General features: G+C 37.5%; 1 long non-coding RNA gene across 1 annotated transcript; it reads right to left on the bottom strand.

Annotated features, from left to right (window-relative positions):
• Positions 1–10,654: 10,654 nt before the first annotated feature.
• LOC136790492 (uncharacterized) lies at positions 10,655–13,836 on the bottom strand. The gene is made up of 3 exons (XR_010830499.1): positions 13,048–13,836; positions 12,430–12,516; positions 10,655–10,837 (listed from the first exon to the last, which is right to left on the bottom strand). It is a non-coding gene; the product is annotated as an uncharacterized lncRNA (long non-coding RNA).
• Positions 13,837–16,526: the final 2,690 nt, after the last annotated feature.

Raw genomic sequence — 16,526 nt, 5'->3', positions numbered from 1 at the left:
AAGCTCTACATCTAAACGTCTTTTAAAGACCTCCAGGGATGGTGACTCCACCACCTCCCTGGGCAGCCCGTTCCAATGCTTAATAACCCTTTCGGTAAAGAAGTACTTCCTAACATCCAACCTAAAACTCCCCTGTTGCAACTTTCGCCCATTCCCCCTCGTCCTGTCACCAGGCACGTGAGAGAATAGACCAACCCCCACCTCTCTACAGCCTCCTTTAAGGTAACTGTAGAGAGCGATAAGGTCGCCCCTGAGCCTCCTCTTCTCCAGGCTGAACAAGCCCAGCTCCCTCAGCCGCTCCTCGTAAGACTTGTTCTCCAGACCCCTCACCAGCTTGGTCGCCCTTCTCTGGACTCGCTCGAGCACGTCCATGTCCTTCCTGTAGCGAGGGGCCCAAAACTGAACACAGTACTCGAGGTGCGGCCTCACCAGAGCCGAGTACAGGGGCACAATCACTTCCCTAGACCTGCTGGCCACACTGCTTCTTATGCAGGCCAGGATGCTGTTGGCCTTCTTGGCCACCTGAGCACACTGCTGGCTCATATTCAGCCGACTATCAACCAATACTTCCAGGTCCTTCTCGGCCAGGCAGCTTTCCAGCCACTCATCTCCCAGCCTGTAGCTCTGCTTGGGGTTGTTGCGCCCCAGGTGCAGGACCCGGCACTTGGCCTTGTTGAACTTCATACAGTTGACCTCAGCCCATCGCTCCAGCCTATCCAGATCCTCCTGCAGAGCCTTCCTGCCCTCGAGCAGATCGACACACGCACTTAGCTTGGTGTCATCTGCAAACTTACTGAGGGTGCACTGGACGCCCTCATCCAGATCATTGATAAAGATATTAAAGAGGACCGGCCCCAGTACCGAGCCCTGGGGGACACCACTAGTGACCGGCCTCCAACCAGATTTGACTCCATTCACCACAACTCTCTGGGCCCGGCTATCCAGCCAGTTTCTAACCCAGCGAAGCGTACGCCAGTCCAAGCCCCGAGCAGCCAGTTTCTTGAGGAGAATGTTGTGGGGAACTGTGTCAAAAGCCTTACTGAGGTCAAGGTAAACCACATCCATAGCCTTTCCCTCATCCACCAAGCGTGTCACTTTGTCATAGAAGGAGATCAGGTTCGTCAAGCAGGACCTGCCTTTCATAAATCCATGCTGACTGGGCCTGATCGCCTGCTTGCCCTGCAAGTGCCGCGTGATGACCCTCAAGATAATAAAATGTATTTTGTTAGCATATGTGATTGTGATGTCCAGAAATTTAGGCACACATGCATTTTAAAAGCTTTTGCATTAACAGTTTCAGTATTAACAGGAAATGATACTTTTAACAAAACAAATGTTAAATCACTGTTAATAGATTTATTTATTTATTTATTTCAATTTAATGGTTTGTTCTGTGTTGTTATTTCTGTGCAGATTAACTGCTTCATGTGGTGTGTTTAAACAGTACCACATTTCTTCCCTCCTCTAAAATGTACTCTTAATATCTCATGGTTACTGCCAGTTGCATGTTGTACATTAACTCTCACGTACAGCAGTGCATTTAAAACTATGTAAAGCAGTGTCTGCGTGCATATGGAGACCTCAACAACTGTGGGTCTCTGCAATAATTTGAAGTCCTCTTCTTATAAAGAATACATATTGTTCTGTAAATATATTTCACATTAAGGATTCTAACAGAACTTGATGGTAGTACAGAGATGAGTCAGTGAATTTTGGGTGAGAATTTTCTGCTTAGATTTATGTAGAATGGGATGGCTTTGAATTGCAAAGAAGGCTTGATTCTGAAATGAAAAACAATCTGTTTCTACATATTTAATAGAAGATAACTGAAATGGAAGTGCATTGAGTGACTTGGAAGCAGACCCAACTAGAATGTTAGATCAGCTTGCCCATGGTTCATTTTGGGATTGACCCTGTTTTGAGCAGGGAGTTGGGCTGAGTGATCCCTCCCAGCCTATACAATTCCATGAAATAAATAGCAAGTTATGATAGTTAAAGCATGAATCGCTTATTAAAAACATTTGTTGCCTCTGTGGTTGTCAGCTCTGCACTTCTGTGGGTGCTAGGATTCCCTGGGTAACGGGAAGACGTAGATAGTGGGCTGCAATGCGAAGCTACAATGTGGGCTGTGTTACTCTGCTGCCCTGCAAGTGCCCCTGCAAAGTCACTCAGGAGTCTCTGTGTCTTGCTCCAGGCAGATGCAAGGACCCATCATCTGCTTGTTCTTGCACTTGAGCAAATACACCCCACTGGAAGCTGGCGTATAGTGGGTATGCAGCTCTGCCCAGAGCAGCTTGGATGTAGCAGGTTGTTCCAGCTCCAGCCCAGTGCCAGCCTTGCAAAATGGTATCTGGCTCTCTGGAGAGATGCTTATAGGCTTGCCTACATACTGTTCTCTCTGTTAGTTCTGGGAACAGCATGAAGACAAATCATGTGTCATCCCATGACACTGCACAGAGCCAGTGTTGGTCTTTGACGTTTATTAGCATTGACTTTGTTCTGGACAGACATGGAGATACTCCTCATTAACCTCAACTGGCCAAGAAAGCAAGATGTTTTCAGCGCAGAGATGGACTCTGTAGAGAGCCAAACTGTATATCATTGTTTTCTTGGCATGATGGATCCGTGTTGCAGATGAACTGCCCATGATACTTAGGTGACTGCATACCTCAGCTATTGATTTTGTGTTTGTGACAGTTGGAGCCCAGGCTCAAACCCAAGCTTCCTACTCATCTACACTGTCCACACATTGGCTAATCCTCTGGTTCAAGCCTAGATCCATCCGACTTCATCTTCAGGCTTGGAGTACGCGAATGGCCTGCTTCACATCAAATTGTGGAGACTGTAGGCATTACGATCCCAACTAGTTTGAACAATAGGAGTTGGCAAAGTTGAGTATAAATCTCAAGGTAATTCAAACTTTAACATTTCAGAATTATCTGTAAATGTTAAGCTGTTTTTAAGTCTGGATTTGTCATTGTGACAGCCAGCAAAGAGTTAAAATAATTTTTGTTTTGTTGATGAATTATAATGTTTGGTGCCAATAAAAATGATTATTTATTTATTTATTTATTTTCAGCCATTGTTCTTCCTCAGTTTAGTTAGCTGGTCTCTTAAAGTTGTAAAACTAACTTGGAAAGGTAGAAATTTCAAATATATGAAGGAAATGAAGTAAGAGAGGTAGGTTCTATTAGCTTTACAGTCTTGAAGTGCATGTAAACCAGAAGCAATGTTACATTTCTTAATTATGGAAAATACACCCCTTGTTAACAAACAAGCTTTTGTTCCTAAATTTGTTCTGATCAATGAAAAAACACTTTTATGGGTAAAAATTTAACTCCAGTTTCAGCCTAAAATGGAACTCATTATAAATCATAAATTGAACAGTTGTCTAAAATAAAGTTGTTAAAAATTTTTAAACATGGGGCTCTACAAAATCTAAGAATTTAAATGAATCTATGTTACACAATCTCATAATTATATTGGCATACTTGCAGTGAAAAGTGAAAATAAGATTTAAAATAATTAAGTGAAAATATTTTTCCTGATTTTTAAACTATAGTTGGAATCAACACAATACTTATCAATCTAATCTGTTTCCTTGTATAGATAGAGAGCTTTTTCATTTGTCACTTCTGTAGATTTTTCATGTTGCAACAAAGATAGAATTTTAAAACATGTAATTCTTAATGTCTGCAAAGCTTAGAACTCAGAAAAAAAGTAGTTTACTGTTAAAAGATCATTCTGGTTTCAAAGAGCCAGCAGTCTTTTAAATTTGCATTTATTAATTTTCACTGCTATTTAAATGCTAATGTGTGAGAAGTCTAACTAAAAAATCTTGTTTGCTTCTAGTTGTTTTATTGCCAGATGCTCAAGAATCAGAAATAATAAATCTCTTGAAAAGTGTTACAATTATATTAATCTTGAATATTCTGAAAGTGATCAAATTTAGCAAAATATAATGATGTTGTAAAATAAAATACCTTCACAAGCATAAATATAGCATGAATATTACCTAGGGAAAATACTATTTAATACCATGAAATTAAGGATATTTTTATGTAGATTTGAATTGCAAAAATAATAGTAAAAAATAAAATCTTAATATTAGCACAATGTTTATAAAAAGAACTCTGAGATTTTGATCTGGATCTGAATCTCTGGAGATTTTATCCCCTATTTTTCTCTTCAAAAGTCAATTGACATGTAAATATAGGGTGTAATCTCTCTTGTGCTCTATGTTGAGTCAATAATTATTCTGTACTGTTGTTCAGCACAGTGTCTAGCTTTCTCTGTAGAGAAAGCTGTGTGAAAGAGCTCTCAAATCCTGTAATTATTGAACTTCACACCAGACTGATAATTGGAATCAGAATGAATCTACAAGGAGTATTTGCAATAGTAAATGTATGTTGGGAGCTTATTTGCTCCTGTTGGTAAGCAGGCACTGTAAGACAGAGCTGATCCAAAGGTTCTCAGAAGTGTGAGAGAAATTGATTATTTTTTTTTTCACCCCATGGATGATAAAGAGAGGTTTTATTTGCCCTCATCACTAGTGGCAGCAAAATGAATTTTTGTTGTTGTTAATGGCATGAGTTAAGGAAGGTTGAAGGGGAAGGTGGGTGAGGCAGAGCAAAGCTGGTGCCCAGATCACAGGAGAAAAGCTTTCTCTGGGCTGTCTGCTGGTAGAGGCAGACACACACACTTTGTATCTGTCTAGGGCAGACCATCTTATTATGACAGCTTTAAATATCTCTCCAGAAGAAATTCATTTGGACTGCTGCAATAAAGATGTGCATAAAAGGTTGCAATGAATTTGCTATGCATTTGTTTAAACTGTTCTGAAAGGGGGGAAGAAAATTGCTGACAATTTTAAGGGTTGTATTTAAAGTTATGCTAACTGCAATTTTCCAACATTGGTGCCTAAACACGTCATATTTTTGTGAAGTACAGTTGCCAGAGCTGTTCAACATTTTGTGTAGTATTCTCCCTGAATTCCAAAGGGAAAAAAAAATAGGAGAGAGAAGTTTTTTACCTATTTTTGTTTCCTATTATTTCCTAGATGATAAATATGTCAAATCATTTTTAAGAAAAGAAGATGGGAGATGATGCCCAAAATTTCACTTTCAGGTTTTATCTTGGGATGTAGGAAGGTGACAAGCAAAGCAAGTGATAGCAAAAATATTTAGCATTCTCTTCTTCCCTTTGCGAAATTATTGCTCTTTTTCCCCTGTTGATTTTCTGTCCAGTCACTGTTGCTGTCCTGATCTGCAAGAACTAGAATTCCTTGTTTGACATAAATATATCTGAAATGCTCAACATTAACAGTGATGAAAAAAAATATCAATCAAACAAACAAAAAAAACAACACAAAAAAGATATAATAGGAAGGAATGTTCTTTTTGTTATTAGCATTTGAGCATTAGTTGGAAAAGATGAAAGTTTTCTTTTTCTCTACTTAGGAAGTATCAACAATTAAAAAATACAAATTGATCTGTGATGGAAAAAGCAGCTCTGAGAAGTTTAAAGTTCTGCACCTCTTAAGCTGCTGTTTCCCAGACTTAGGAACCCTTGGGAAAGGGCAATGTAGAGTGCATGCTCTATTAATGAGACTGTTGAAAGTACATCACTGAGTAAAGAAATCTTCCAAGCATCTTAGACCCAGAACAATTACTGAGCACATAATAAAACTGTGACAGAGATCATTAAAATACAAGTATAAAACAGTGTGTTTTTTTATAATACAATCTAATATTATATATATATATTTATAATTAGGGTTGTTAGGCATTGGAATGGACTGCTCAGGGAAGTGGTTGAGTTGCCATCCCTGGAGGTCTTTAAAAGACGTTAGATGTAGCCCTTAGTGATATGGTTTAGTGGAGGTCTTGTTAGTGTTAGGACAGAGGTTGGACTAGATGATCTTGGAGGTCTCTTCCAACCTAGACGATTCTGTGATTCTGTAATATATCTTCTGAAACTAAAGATGACTATTGTTGTGATAAAGTTTAACTTGTAAGTGTCCTGATTTGGATATGTATTTAACTTTAAAAATTTTGAATTATACCATAGCATTTTATATTTCATTTCTTTTTTTTTTCACTTTAGCTAATTTAATTGCTTGTTTGTCAATGTCCTTCTTTGAAAAGTTGTTTCTTCTTCCCAGTGTTCCATAATTTTTTTCTGTTGTGGTGCATTCATGCATGCTGTTGTCCTAGAGGCATTATCTTTTTATGCAAAGTTGAGCATATTTTACCAGTGATAAAAAACACTGGTGAGAGTGGCAACATCTTAGATCCTCACACTCTCTCATCATCTGAACTTACATCTATTTGTAGGTATTAAGGTAGTTAATTTGCATATTGAATTGTCAAAAATAAAAACAAAACCAAGCAACCAGTCATTATTGTGGGGTAGGTGCAATGCAAAGTATTAAGCAAATACTAAAATATTATTGTTCTTTTACATGTGCAGTTTATAGGTGTAGTTACCGGTACACCTTCCTTACCATCCATATGCTTCTATAGTTGTTGCATCAAAATAAGATTTGGGAACAGTATGAGAGAAAGCATGATCGAATAATCTCATGCTAAACTATACAGTCACTAGAGATAATACAAAACCCAAAGAAAGTAGAATGAGGACTTCCAATCACAAAATGCACTTGAAATCTAAAATGCTATAGAGACTTTCCAAGAGTTTATTTCAACTGATATGGAGAATTCCAGCTGAAGATATTTAAGTGAAAAGCAATCTAATATTGGTCTTACTCACAGCCATAGCTACAATATTGTTTTTTGTTATGTAGATTGTACTGATAATTTCAAAGAAAAATGATTTTGCAAACAATGATGGTTTTCTCCAGGCTAAGGAGTAGGCAGTGTATCTGCCCTGTAGGTTCACCATTTTACCATTTACAGGCAGAAGTGCATGGTTTCCATTTGCAAATGCATGGAGTTCAAGTCCATGCACTCAATAGAGTAGGACGAATATTTCATTCTTTCTTTCATGAATGCAGATTATGAAATTGATCACTTAATATGACAATATAATTTTTAAAAGAGAAATATAGAGTATTTATGAATAAATGTGTAATGAAATATGGTATTCAGAAAAGAGGCTACATTTCAAAAATCTCAGAACTAAACCTTGAACTTTGAAGTTAGGGTATAATGTATAGGTTTTAATTTATACGCTTATAATGTGTCAGGGGATGTATCAGTTTTAACACCAGGAAGAGCTATGACACTGTGATGATCATTAGAAATGAAATAAAACTAAATAGAATTTAATCTTAGCCTGTCTTGACATGAAGACTTTGAAAACAGAGAATCCACATATTCTGGAGCTTGTGCATAAGGACCCGCAATTTTAAAAATGCGCATTCCATTTCTCATTTAATGTGTCTAGCTTTATTTAATATCTTAGGTTTGAGTTGTATTTTTTCTTTTGCTCCTGTCTGCCTAAACAGGTGTAATTGCTCCCCTAAAACATTCTTATTAACCAAAGCTACTTTATCAGCTAATGAATCAGCAAAGCACTAGACCACCTTCTTAACATAAAAGATCTTGAAATCAATGGGACTTTAATTAAATAGATGATTACAGGCTTCATTGAACTGGGACCTCGAGTTGTCACGTCTTGAATATATTGCATGTTTTTTTGTTACCTGTTCACCCTGTAGCTTTACCTTATCGTAGAAATGATCAGCTGAGATTCTTTGGTCTTCTGTGTCACTGCTACAAATAAATAACTAAATTCCTTCTGTCTATCCCACTTCAAAAAATTTCTTTACTTCCAAAGGTTAATGGTTGATTTCTATTGAGTGCAGTTTTTAAAACTAAGGACAGCACTGCATTTGTCCAAATGACATCTGTGCTTCTTCAGGTCAGAATCATTCAGGGTAAGCTGAGCATTGCTTGAGTATTATCAGTGAGGGGCCAGTTTCTGGGATCATGGTAGCTTTCATTTTTGTGTTACTTTGTGTGTCTTTTGTTCTACAGTGTGTTGGAAAACTCTGCTAATGTGGAGAAAACCCCAGTATTAAAACAAAAGTGTCGTTGCTTTTAAACAGAGTTTAGAAAGTGAGGAATTGATGTGAAAAGACCTGAGCGTGAGCAAGAAATTTGAATGCCTAAAAATAAGCTCCCAATACCATTTTAGAAGATGTAACTGAGAGATCTATCTGGAACTGATAAGCTACCAACCCTGCAGAAGGTCCATGTCTTTCTTGTATAGTAGGTTGCATCCAGGTAGACCCTGAGGAATCTTAAATGGCCCTAGACCCATGACACAAGAACTACTTCTTTATACTAGTCACACCCAGCTATGCCAGAGCTTTCCAAATAGTTTTGCTGTCTTCTGTCATTAACATCACACATGAGAACCCAGGCAATGGGATAACATTTTTACCTCCTCCTGATATTGGCTTTATTTGTGTAATATGCTTTCAAATAATCTCATATCAACAATTAGTCGTCTACCAAAATCCCAAGTTTTCCTCAAGGAAAATATTCACAGTATATACTAGCCTTCACCTGAAGCTCTAAAATTTGACAAGTTTACTACATTTGTTCATATGTAAACTCAATTATAGTAAAAGTCTTTATATGACCTTGATGTTGTCTCTTAAATAACAACTGGCTTCAAAGCATTATTGATGTGTTAGAAAGATCAAAGCTGACACAAAAACCTATTTAAACAATTGAATCAAATTTTGAAAGCCTTTTATAGACTTAAAGTTCTGTAATGACTACAGCTGCGCAAGTAGCCCTTTGTTTTGAGTTTAGCCAAATGTCATACTCAATGACCTTTAGCATCTGTATTTGTTTAGAGGTGACTATTTCCAGCAGCTACCCAGCCCTGTGCTTACACTTTTTCTCTTCCTGTGAGTCCTAATATGTTACTCATTGGTGATTCTGGTTGCCTGTTGCTACTATTTTATAGTTTCTGTTTCTGTTTCTTTACTCCTGTGTATAAACCCAAGAACTGTGCTTGCTAACTATGAGCTCCTCTTCTACCTCCAAGCGAATTCTGTGAGTAATATGCAGCTGAAAATTTTTGTACTGCATGTCACACATCTTCCATACACTGCTTCTACTTCTTCTACCATATGCTAGAATTAATAAAACTTCAACCAGGAACAGTGACTTACTGTTCAATACTTACAATTACTTCAGATCAGTAGATAAGGTGTAGGAGACTCTTCTGTCTGGTTATCACTTATCTGTATTTCTCATGGAGAAGAACACAATTAAAAATTACAGAAGCCATGGGTACAGATGTACCTCATATTCCACTTGTCTTTTTCCTGTCTGGCCATCACCTGCTTCCGTAACAAGAAATGAGTTAAGAGTTTGTTGACTCTTAGATGAACTTTTCAACATAAAATTAAAACCATTTATTGTCTTTGACTATGTAATAATACTAGAGAGCAGTTTCATCTAGAGAAAAGAAATCTCAGGACATGTAACTAATATTCAAATATGTGAACAAAAAGTGCTGGAGAGAGAATAGGAATATGTTGTTCTCTTTGTCCACCAGGAATATGACAAGATATTGAGACAAGAGTGTCTAGTAAGATGTAAGCATTAAATGTTTTACTGTGGTTGAGAAGTTTATACTGTCTCTCTTGTGTGTGAATTCATGAACCTCTAATAAGAAGTGGTCTAATGCTACTACATTTTCTACAGTGACACAACTGCAATGACAATTATGCAAGCAATAATACAATCTTTCTTTTTTACAGCTATCTGTCTTGATGAAACCTGTGGGAGCTCAACAAAGAGCTCTACCTCCCTTACAGATTGACAATTGGCCCATTGGCTCCAAAAGCTATTTGAAGGAAGCAAACAACAGGCTGAAAAAAAAAGAAAAAAAGGAAAAAAAAAAAAAGAAAAAAAGGAAAAAAAAAAAGGAAGATTCCATTTCTATCATGACAAAGGTCTGATTTTCGTCTGCATAGCACACAGATTGATTTTGGCTAGATTTGGTTAAAGGTCAGGCATTATTTAAATGTGAAGAGTTTGAAAAACTGTGCCAAAGGTTTATAGAGCAATTTTCTGCATGAAGTATTCAGTTCATTAAGATTATTATTATTATTATTATTATTATTTTCCCTGTCATGGATTTATCTTTATAACCCTTGCCTAACTCTCTTTCTGTTACCATGTTACTCTGTTACCTTTCACTGCTGTACATCATCTACATCTTACAATATCAACAAATTCAGCTAGCCTTTTTGGCTGAAACAGACCCATCAGCCTTTTAGGCTAGCCAAAGGAACAAAAGGATCTCCTTAAGCAAAGGAAACCCTACTGCTTTTGCCATTTCAGTGGATGGTCAGGTGACCGGCAGGTCACTGAGGGAATGACTGGCTGTTGTGGTTTAACCCGGCCGGCAGCTAAACACCACACAGCCATTCGCTCACCCTCCCCCCTCCCTCTCTGGGATGGGGGAGAGAAACGGGAAAGTGAAGCCTGTGAGTTGAGATAAAGACAGTTTATTAAGACAGGAAAATAATAATAACAACAATAATAATAGTGATAGTGATAATAGTATTAATAATAATAATGTGTAAGAAACAAGTGATGCACAATGCAATTGCTCACCACCTGCTGACCGATGCCCAGCCTATCCCCGAGCAGCCGGCCCCCCACCCCGGCCAGCCACCCCTATATATTGTTTAGCATGACGTCAGATGGTATGGAATACCCCTTTGGCCAGTTTGGGTCAGCTGTCCTGGGTCTGTCCCCTCCCAGCTCCTGCTGCACCCCCAGCCTGCTCGCTGGCAGGACAGAGCGAGAAGCTGAAAAGTCCTTGGCCTGGTGTAAACACTGCTCTGCAACAATTAAAACATCAGCATGTTATCAGCGCTCTTCTCATCCTAATCCAAAACATAGCACCCTACCAGCTACTAGGAGGAAAATTAACTCTGTCCTAACTGGAACTAGGACACTGGCCATAATGAAGAATCATGTCAATAGGGCCAATGTACTTCCAATACACATTCCATAGTTATTTACATCTTATCTCTATGAAACAGAGCAAACATGCATCTGCAAAACTGTCCTTCAGTAAAGGCCCATTGAGCATATTTTAGATATTCATAACTTGGACATGATGAACTGCAAGGAAGCTGCCAACTCATTTCAACAGGCCAGAGGACATTTAGAAAGCAGTGAAGATTAGCTGTCCCCATCTCTGTTGTTACAATGTGATTAGCTGGAGAGAAGTGGTTCCTTGTTCTCTTTGCAGTCCCATGAAAAGATTACCTTCCAAGGAGTCTGTTCCACTAGAAGCTGACATTTGCATTAAGTCTTTCTGTTAGGTGGTGCCAGATAACATCTCCTGCTTGAGTTTTTGTTGTTGTTTTTAATTATTACTTTTTTATTTATTTTTTGTCATCCACATGCCACCCTCAGATTATGCAGAAATAAAAGTTTCTGTTCAGGGTTAGGAAGAAAAACCAAAGTGACCTAAGTGTAACTGATACAGTGTAGTCTCCTTAAGTCTGTAATCACATGAAGCAGTGATTTGAGGTTGGAAATTTACTATGCGTGCATCATCTCATTGGGTCACTATAAAAGAATCAAAGTAGAAACCAGGGTTTCTTGCAGATGGATAGTGGGGTCCATTCCAACCATCTCCAACCAGCTCTTTCTTTGTCTTTCTCTCTCTGTAGTATCATGCAATAGCAGCATAATGCGATAGGAGTTACTAAAATACTGTACAGAGTTCTTATATTATGTAATATGTCTCAGTAGATTTGTATATTTTTAATAGCACTTAAATGTGCTACCTAATTCTTGCACATTTGCGTTTGCATGGTAACTGTCAGTTGCAATCTTGCTGGTCTTCCCAAACTCAGGGAGGTGAGCATATATTAGCTTGGGCTGAATGCAGAAGGCACACACAAGAGATAGTTACAATGTCCTTTATATAGTAGTGGTCAATGTTTATGTTTTCTCTGATGTTCTTGGCTTGATAATATGACTTTGGTTACGAATAAGCTATTATGGTCTTCTTTTGTATAATAGAATTCTCTTAAATCTTTGTTGTGTCATGGGTGCAGGCACACAGGCCTCTATCCCCTGCCATTATTTATTAAGAAATATTCTTTTGAGCATTCTGTTTTTAATCTCAAGATTAAAAGCATTACAACTGGCACTGCTGCAAATATTAACTATGTTAATGTCAGATCACTTTGATGGAGCATGGAATGAAGACTGCAATGATGTTAGGTAGAAGGGCATAAGGAATTAGAAAGAAAGGAAAGAAAGAAAAAAAAAGGAAAAAGGAAGGAGGGAGAAGGAGCTAAGGATGCTACACAGTGATTCTAAAACACCGCAACATTTTCCCCAACAAATAGTACTACAAGTTTTTGAATAAATATCGCACCATAATTTAAAAGAAAAAGTGTAGGTTTGTTACCTCTGAACTGATATTACTTCCTCCTGCTACATCAGTGGGAACTGTGTTGCAGTTTGAGGTGAACGTGTATTTTTCCTTGTTTGAAAACTGTAATGAAAAATACAAAGTGGTAATTGAGTTCAATTTCCCTGCCTTAAAAATGAACTGCAAATACAGTAGGACTCTACCCATCTACTCACTTTAGTTTGAACTCATTTCCAGCTTGCTATACATTTTCCTATACTATTAAACCATCTTCAGAGAATAAATTTCCTATCTCCAAAGCATTTTGGGAGTTCTAGAACTTCCTACTCTACCTAAATATGCCTATTTTGTGAAATACTTGTCTGTCAAGGCTGCTTGCTGTAGGATCTTTTTATGTTTAACTGTATTATGCTGGGAAAACTGTTACTGTAAAAGTCAAAGAAACTCTCTAAGACTCAATTAGGAGTTTTAGAAAGCAGGCATTCTCTAATTGCACTGCCAGATGCACAGGGAATTGCTCCACCTAGTATGCATGATGAATTGTTCAAGCTACAGAGTTATATGCAATCAGAATATACATATTCATTAAATTCACAAGAAAAAAATAACATATTCATACTATTTACAAGAACTCATTAAAATATGTAAATATACCTGACACATGCATAATTGTTTCTACTGGTGGTCTTTCGCAGTCTTCTGGTGGTCATCAACAATCTTCTTCACAGTGTTTGGTGGTTGAATCCAGTTCTTGTGAATGCTCAGGTCACCTCCTTCTTATCTTATTGTTTCAATTTGGGCATGTATACTAATCTAAGTAATTTGCACATCCAAGGACATATGCATACCATGAGTTCCTCACCAAATCTTCTGACACATCCTCCAGGCCTGGGTCATCTAGTCCTCCCTATGAGATACAAGTCTGTATGTTCTTACAAATAAAGATGATTAATTAGTGAGTAAGGTAGCATCAGGGATACAAGGTTTCTAAACTCCCTTATATTTAACAAAACATAGTAAAGGTTTGACCTATCTGCTCATAAAACATTTCAGATTTGACTCCATTGCTCTATCAGGGAGAAAACCTAATGTTCTTTTGCTTCAGTATCAAACAAGGTCCACAAGTAGAAACATCACTACTTGTGGTTACCTTCATGTGGGTAAAATTGATTTAACGCCACTTCTGAAAGGTTGTCACAGAATATTTCCTCTTTTGTTTGGAACTGTTTGCTCTTTGGGGATTGTTCCAATTGCAGTGCATCATGCCTCCTTTACTAGAGAATATTACTTTTCTATACTCGTTTCAGATGGAGCCACTATGTTTGAATAGTTATTTAAAGTACATAGTGGTGGGCTTTGAAATCATCAGGATGTCTTTTTGTCTGACCTATGAGTCAGTAACTACTAAACCAATCATGACAGTGAATTTGACACTGTGAGTTCACTGAGAGTTTGGTTTCATTTTAACACTTTTTGTTTTTATGGATATATATATATATTTTTTTTCTGTAGACTTATGGGGAGATGCAGATGCTACTCTTTTTACACAAATAGTGAGTTGTTTACCTTAAACTGACTAAAAATGTCTCGTAAAGAAATGAGAACACAACTCTTATGCATACACACCAGTGCTCCCTGAGTTACTCAGTGATTTAAGAATTTGAAATATAATTCAGCTTTTAATTGAAGAATAAAGTGATATACTTTACTTGTTTTTAACTCATTAAGTACCCTCCTATACCACAGGTTTATAGGAAGATTACATAAGTATTAATTACTCCGCTCCACTGCAGTGGAGCTTTTAATACTGAACATTTTTTGTGAACTGTATGTTATTTTAAAAAGTCTCTCCTCCCCCCTTCCCTCCCCTCTATTGCAACTTTGCTGCTGGCTGAGGGTTCTCAGATTAGGATTTAGAGACAGTGAAGTCTGAAATATTATGTCAAAGAGACCAGAACAAAATGGTTTTCTTTCCTACAGAACAGATAATATGCTTGGTTAGATCCAGCTGAACTGCCCTTTTGTAGATGGGTTGAAAATCTAATTTAATTCCTGCAGAAACTGACTCTCTCTGTGTACCAGTAAATTGAATGGTACATGGGCCAGAATGTCCTGGGCATTAGGGTGTGATTGCACATGCTGCAAAAAGCATTAAACAGTCCCTTAGCATACTTTTGGCCCCACTAGCTAGGGACTCCCCACAAATTTTTGGCATAATCTGTGAGTAAGCATGGGTGAAGAACCATTGCTATTTGGTAGTTTGGATCCATTCATGCATCTGGAGGATGATAACATTAAATTGTATGGACATAGATCACCTGGCTTTAGGACCCTGCCTGTTTCCTAACCTCATTGTTGAAGAATGGTTTGGAGGAAGTATCCAATTTACTGGTTGTATATGGGACAAACATGAAACAGAAACAAACGTAAACTGTTGATGGAGGAAGGAAAGATTTCTGTGGAGTCTGTCAGTTTGTGCCAGAAGCAATTCTGAGCAAGAAACAACAGGTAGACATTGTGAACTTGGATCGAGGCTAACATGACAATAAATACATGACCACAGCTATTTAATGTGGCTCTTGTCACATGAAGGTCTCTCAGCTCTTGTCTTCAAAACTGATCTCTTTGTACACCATAGTTTAAGCTCTTGGGACACCTTGGGTTGAAATCCATTGCCTGAATATATCTGTCCAGACCTTTGTAGCTGCAACTCCAGAAAGATGCAAATGTCCCCAAGTCCTTTTTTGTACTTGCTATCTGCGTGTGTTAGAAACTCTATGGTACCCTAAATAAAAGGTCATTGAATAACATTATACACAGCTGAACCATGTCCTTCACATCCTCTTCTCATGCATGAGCTTGTTGTGTTCCCGGAAAAACACCGGACAAATGCAGTCTGGGTATACTTATAAGGACAGGAAATTCATCTCTGCTTTTAAAACATAACAGGAAAAAGTTTTTCTTCTCAATATGTTTTGGACATTCACAAACAAGTGTTGCATATAATATTCAATTCTTGTGCCAGAAAGAATCAGAGTGTGTTGGTGTGTTCGGCCTTTTACATTTCCCTTTGCTTGGCTAAATATACCACTTTAGCCCACATAACTCAGTAGGGAACTTGCTAGCTTCCAAAAAAAGTGGAAAACTGTGCTAAATGCTAATTTCCCATGTGTAGCTAAGAACATACACCCTATTTTGGAATTTACATTTGTGAAAGAAGAAAGAAAGCTGTATTCAGCAATGTAGATGAGGGACATTGTGAAAATGAGGCTGGGTTTTAACAACTGGAACTAGAGCTTTGGATAAACTATATAATTAGAAGATACTATGAATCTCATTTTTAACACAAAAGCCAAGAAGAACCCTCTGTCCTTTAGCATAGAGACTCCCCTTCCCCAATCCACAAATGCATATACATATTTTGAAAGAATTGCCACAGGCTATTATTAAGAATTTTAGGATATGAACTAGGGACAAGAAAGCTCCCAGCAATGTCCCTATGCCTTGCATTAGCAGATAAAAACTCCAGATAACATACCATTATTAAGTAAATGTATACTCTCACCATCACTGACTGGAGACCTGTGAAGGCATGCAATTACCACTGTGTTCACAGCTTGCGTTTAAAGCGTGTAATTATCTTTCCAACCTTCTACGTAAATGTGTTTCACAGTACTTTAAGGTGTCTAATGAACAATTCCTAACATATATAAAATTCAACAACTATCAGAAAAATTCCATAAAATAATTTGATTTTGTTTGTATGTTGAGAAACTTTAATTTAAAAACAGAAGAAAAAGACTTCTAATCTTTCATTAATTGTAAAATCTCAGAATCTTTCTGATATTTTGCAGATATGAACACCAAACATATAAAAATGAATTAAAGGACAGATGAATCCTGAGTGTGCGGAAGCTATGTGTAGTATTTTCAAAATTTCTCCATAGAGAGGAACAGTTGTTCTGGTAAGATGTGACCTATGAGCTTTCCAAACGCTTAGATAAATCTGACTTGCTTTTTATGCTTATAAATAAATAAATAAATAGATAGATAGATAAATTCAAGGTTTAATTTGAAAACTTTTACCTTTGTCAGTGTATTTTGGCTTTGGAGGGACAGTCAAAACACAAAGC

The sequence above is a fragment of the Anser cygnoides genome, chromosome 3, assembly GCF_040182565.1.
Source record: "Anser cygnoides isolate HZ-2024a breed goose chromosome 3, Taihu_goose_T2T_genome, whole genome shotgun sequence".
NCBI lineage: Eukaryota > Metazoa > Chordata > Aves > Anseriformes > Anatidae > Anser > Anser cygnoides.
Note: the sequence above shows the minus strand (reverse complement) of the source record. Positions and strands in the feature narration are given on the sequence as shown.